Source organism: Triticum dicoccoides, chromosome 7B (assembly GCF_002162155.2).
Source record: "Triticum dicoccoides isolate Atlit2015 ecotype Zavitan chromosome 7B, WEW_v2.0, whole genome shotgun sequence".
Classification (NCBI taxonomy): Eukaryota; Viridiplantae; Streptophyta; class Magnoliopsida; order Poales; family Poaceae; genus Triticum; species Triticum dicoccoides.
In genome coordinates, this window is record NC_041393.1 from 606659017 (window position 1) to 606665016 (window position 6000).

The window sequence follows — 6000 nt, forward strand, 5'->3', positions numbered from 1 at the left end:
AAGCTAGTGTTCCTAAAGCAGAAAGATAAGCATTCATCTATTCCCCGCAAAAAAAACTATTCATCCATTGAACCGTTAGTGGAGAAAAGCGAGTAAAGAACTTGTGAACACTAATTTATACCTATAGTTGACCATTATATGCCACTTCTACCACTACGGAAAATAACAAACCCCCACAATATATAAAAGACCACACATCATAAGTTGGGCGAATAGTAGTACTATCAATGTTTCTTTAAGAACATTATACAAATTAAACAGAGCATATCATGGTAATTTGAAAATATGTAACTCAAATCGGAATGAAAAGATGCAAACATTCTCTTCGGGTTTAAGTCAACCATATAACCAAGATCATTGGCTTATTCCTGACTTGTGAGAAGAACAAAAACTACTTTCCCTATAGAATGACAATTTCAACCGAAATAGAAGGGGGGAAAAAAATCTCAAAATCACAGTTTACATAACATGCACACTTGCTAAATATTGCAGCAAATCATAGGTTCTGAAATAGAGAAGGATAAATAATCATAGTGACCATGCAACACATTAAAAAAAGTAGTGTTGAGAAACCACAAAGCAACTCTTCTATCAGCACATGCCCACTCAGCATGCATGGTGCATCTCTGATCTGACATCAACACCAATCTCATAAATAAAACAGAAGGGAGTAGGGCTCTAGTACATTGCTAGTATCCGGCTATGGGAATATATTTAAGGATAATAAGAAAAGGCTTACCAGTTCCTACTTTTCCAGTTTTACTTTTAACTAACATTGTGTATCTCGGTTTCATGTTGGTATTGATATTTGACTAAGCTTGGGATGCAGTAAAGAGAATAGACACCACTTGCTTGCTTGGCAGGCTCGCCACCCAACAAAGATGCAAGCATCTTCTGAAGAGAAACATCCAAAACATGGTAAATTAGTAAGTAATGCTTACTTATAGACTAAATATATACAATTTTTTTGTTAAACCGAAAGGTGTTTTTCCTTTTCATATAAAAGGTTAACTCTTAAACCCATACTCATGGCTGAATTAGAATATAGAAAGTTGTACAAACAGTGGGAACCCTACACACTCAAACATGCAGCCAAAGAGTATACTTAATGGGCAAAGAACCTCACTTGCAGTGCACCACAACTATCAATTTACACAACAATATCTGACCAAAATAAGATATGAATCGTCGTCTGCTAGTTTTACAACCAGAGTAGTAGCGATTATTCTGCATATCGTTAGAGACATACTATGAAAGAGTAACAGAAACTTCGTCAACAACCGTGATGACACAGAAAACACAAGATGAATCTCTTTTCTGGTTGCCCTTCCTTTAATAGGTCTTCTTGCATCAAACAAATTGGTGCACATCAGTTATAGCAGCAAAAACATAATATTTATCTGCTCACAATAAGCAATCCTTGGACAATTACTGTGGAGAAAAAACAAGCAAGATCTAGTAGTATAATTTAAGGCTGCCCAATCACTAAATGGGGAATTGTGCAAGATCGCAACTACGGATTTACACGACAATGTTGCAAAAGATAGTTGGCATATGATAAAGCAAATTTATCTTACACAACCATTAAAACAACAGAAAATTAAGATCTCTTGAGAGAGAGAGAGAGAGAGAGAGAGAGAGATCGTAGGTACGTGGACACACTCTCCCCTCTCCTTGCTATGCATCACAGAGATAGATCTTGCGTGATCGTAGGAAAAAATTTAAAATTACCGCGTTCCCCAACAGTATGAACTCATAAAAATGCAAATAAGATATCTAAATATGCAGAACACCACCACCTTTATGTGCATGTCATTTGCATTCAGGAAAATGGTGTTGTTTAAACTACCCGAGGTCATTAATGTTATTAACATTGTCAAACATAAAAATATATAAATAATACTTTTCTCATGAATAAAAATAACACAGAAATATACATGATGTTTTCTGAACATTCTGATATCATATTTGCAATTTTTTTCATATGAATTTATTTTGAATTTTCAAAGTAATCGTTAAAGTCGTTTGAAAATTCACAACAAGTTCATATGAACTCAGAAAAATGCAAATAAGTCATCAAAATGTTAACAATACGTCATTTATATTTGCGTGTAATTTTTATTCATGAAAACAAATATTGTTTATACCTTTTTATGTTTAATAATGTTAATAACATTAATAATCTCATGTAGTTTAAACAATACTTTTTCTTGAATGCAAATAACATGCTCATAAAGGTGATGTTTTTCTGAACATTTTGATATATTATTTGCATTTTTATGAGTTCATATGAATTTGCTATGAGTGTTCAAACTTCAAAGTATTGTTCAAATGGTCAAAGAGCCCTCGGACGACCTCAGAGACAAATCTAAGGGAGAAACTAAGCAGGGCTGGAAAGTAAGGGGCAAAACCCATGTGGTGGTTCCGACTAAAGGCAAAAATGCATTTGTCCCATAGTACTATCCTCTCTTCCCCGCCTTTGCAATTGATTAGGGGGGCAACAGAGAATCAACCATTGGCTGCGTCCACAGGGAGACCCTTAATTATTGTTGCTGTAGCTTGAATGTGGGAAGAAACGATAGTGGTGTATGTGATATGGAGAATACACATGTAGCACACATGTTGTACTAGGCTCCACCCACATCTAACATATTAGAGTGGCTTAGTTATCTGCAACCTAGAAATATGCATGTCCATATGTTACATAGATCATTCTAGTAGTGAGGATTCCGAACTCCCTGAGAACACCTATATTAGTAAAGCATCACCCTTTTATTTTACTCTCTTTTTATTTACCTTTTTACTTCCTCGTTCGTAGTTCAGATAAACCTCCTTATTATCGTCTCCATAGCAAGCAATAGAAACTATTTTCAGAATACAGTCTGGGTGTGAATGTAGTTGCGTAGTTGCATCCATGCCCAGGCAGTTGTAGGGTTGGTAGTTGTCTACGTGTCGCTCCCCGTGGGCATGACAAACTCTTCTTACCACGAATTGCAACATCTATGTGCATTTGAAGGTCATCAAACTTTTTCGGCACCGTTGTCGGAGAGAAAAATGCTTGGTCGGTACCTCTCCTCTCGCATATAGTTTATTCTGTTTGTTTTTATGCATATAGTTTATTTTGTTTGTTTTTATGAAGAAGGAGAAGGGCTCGGGAGTCTCTACATGCTCATGTGCCTCCAGAAACCCCTTCTAGTCTGAGCTTTGATTGCGAAAGGGTTCCTGTCAGAGTTGTGGTTGTGATATGAATCGGTCATGTGGGTCAGCCATGGCCTTATGACTGGCATATAGCACTATCCAACTATCTGAAGCTTAAATAGATTGTTGCCATTTTCTAGTGTCTTACTTTTGCTTTTTGGAGAAACTAGCATGATATCTTTGGATATGCCATGTTATGTTGCTTTCATATCTAGCTCCTTTGCTTAACACTTTTCCCTTAGGAATATTAGAGATCGGAATACTTTGGATAGAATTGACCCTCGTAGAGGTATATATAGAGTAGATGAGGGGCTGAGGCTTGAAGTACAACATAAGAAATACATAGTTTAAACCTGTTCGATCTGTATCTCCTTCTCTCTATCCTTAAACCAAATTATACATTTAACATCCCACCCGGTCGTAGCGGGAGTGAAGTGGACGATTACGGTTGAATTTAAAGCCTTGCGCTTCTATCGTCTTCTTCGCTTTGCCATCATCACCTATGTCTCTCATGGCTCGGCATCTAGGGTGGTGACTGTATCCTCTTCCTTCTCTATCTCACACCTATTCCCGCAGTCACAACAAGAGTGACATGGGCGCTATTTCCATACCGGCCTAGCGTGTGAATGATGTATATTGATGTCGCTTCTAGTAGATGTAATCCACAAAGATTTTTTAGACTATGTAGTCGTACATCTTGATGACGATGATCGGTTAGACGCATAAGCGTCAGCGTAAGTGCAGGTTGGTAGCGCGTGTAGCATTGCTTGATGATACGCTCGGTGTCGTCGTCCGTGTACCCAGCACTCATGATCTGAGATGCTGCACGTATGTTAGATGACTCGTATGTTTTTTCTTTTGCATGGGCAGATGATTCATTTCTTTTTTTAAATCGCGAAGATACCAAATACACCCCTCCTGGTCGGAAGAATTGTTGATGCAGTGCCTGTGCGTGTATGTTGTCGTCTCGTAGGGCTGTTTGGTTACCTGTACCCATTTTGGTGGTTGCATTAAAAAAATGAACCAGTCTGACTAGAGACTGGTTGAGAAAATACATTACAAAATACAATGTTTACATGTTGTTTGGTTGCCTGCATACAGAGTCTCTACACCATGAAACCAATTTTCGCTAGGTGTTTGGTTTCACTTCTTCTTTGGTACAACCCCTGGAAACATCAACGGTCCAGATCGTCCTATACCCCTTCACCTGAAAACTTAAAAAATGGCAAGATGGTCATTCCCCCTCCCCCTTTCCCAGCCCCGCCCACGCGACGTACCCGCGCGGCCCGGCGACGTACGTGCTCCCGCGGCTTACGTGGAGACGTACGTACGTGTACGCGCGTCCGACGGCGTTTTTTTTTTCACTGTGGCGACATACGTACGTCTACGCGGGTCGGTTGGTCAACCCGCGCGTCGCCCGGTAAAAACGTGTCGTGGCGCGTGAACTGCGGCCCCGCCACCCTGTCCCGTCCGTCCCCTCGTCTGCCGCCCCACCGCCCCGTCCCGTCCGTCGACTCGTCTGCCGCGCCACCGCCCTCGACTGCCGCCCCGCCGCCTGCCGCCCCGTCGCATCCCGTGGGCATCAATGCCGTCCACCCACCCGCCCGTCGCATTTGTTGCCCGTCCGCCCGCTGCCCCGCCGTCTGCCCTATAAAAAGCACCCCGTCCGCCCGTCGCCGCTAACACCACTTCTTCCCCGACCCGTCGACACATCCACCTCCCAAAAGCCCGCCGGCGACATGTCGTTCCACGGTGGCAGCAGCTCTGGCACCGGCGGCGACGACGGCCCGAGCGCATGGCCGTCGAGCCTGAGCACGCCAGAGATAGAGGAGTTCTACCAGTTTGGGCTCCTCGTGCCGCCGGGTTGCCGTCTTCCGCATGACTGGAAGCTCGAAAAGGATGGCTACCCGAGGCGCGGGCCCAGTGCCACCGCGGCGGAGAAGCGGCCGCAGCAACATCGCCGGTCGGCACGTGTTCTGGGACGACAAGGACTACGCCGCCGTCATCGGCACGTACCGGCTGGCGGAGTCCGGCGTCATGCCCGACCTCAACGGTGACTGCCGCCGCCTTCTTGTCTCGCGCCCCCGTCCAGAAGCGCGTGGCCGTCGGGCCCCTCCACCACCTGCGCCGGCACCCGTCGATCCCCCCGCCCCACCGGAGGTGGAACTGTCACCGGAGCAGGTCGTTCTTCGGGAGGACGGCGATCCCGACGATACGCTGGGCTACCTCGTAGCACTGCGGGCGTCGGTGGATGCAGCGGCAGCTGCAGAGGCGGCGGCTGCTGCGAGGGAGGCCGCCGAGCAGGCGGCAGCGATCCAGGCGGCGGCGGCGATTCCGCCGGTGGTCCCACAGGCAGAGGCGGAGGCGGCGGGGTCCAAGGAGGAAGACGTCATCGACTGGGAGCGCTTAGCCCAGATTAGCAACGACGACGACGACGGCGGCGGCGGCGGTGACGGCGGTGACGGCGCAGCGGAGGTCATCGATCTCGCGGCTAGCGACGAGGAGGAGGAGTTGTTGTTTTCAAAAAAAATCTTTCTAAGTATGAACTATGTATGAAATTGTTTAGGTTCGGATGAACTCGTTTAGGTAGTGTTGAATGAACTATGTAAATTATCTCTATGTTCAATCTAGTTTGTCGTTGTTTTAATGTCTCTTCAAAGTTTGTTGAAAAATTTAGCAAAATATTGAACGTTTATTTTGAAAAAAAATTGAAAATTTTCTGACGCATGCATAAAAATGTTCACAATATATTTCAAAATTTTCCATCCAATATACATAGCACAAAAAAAGGTCTGCAAGTAT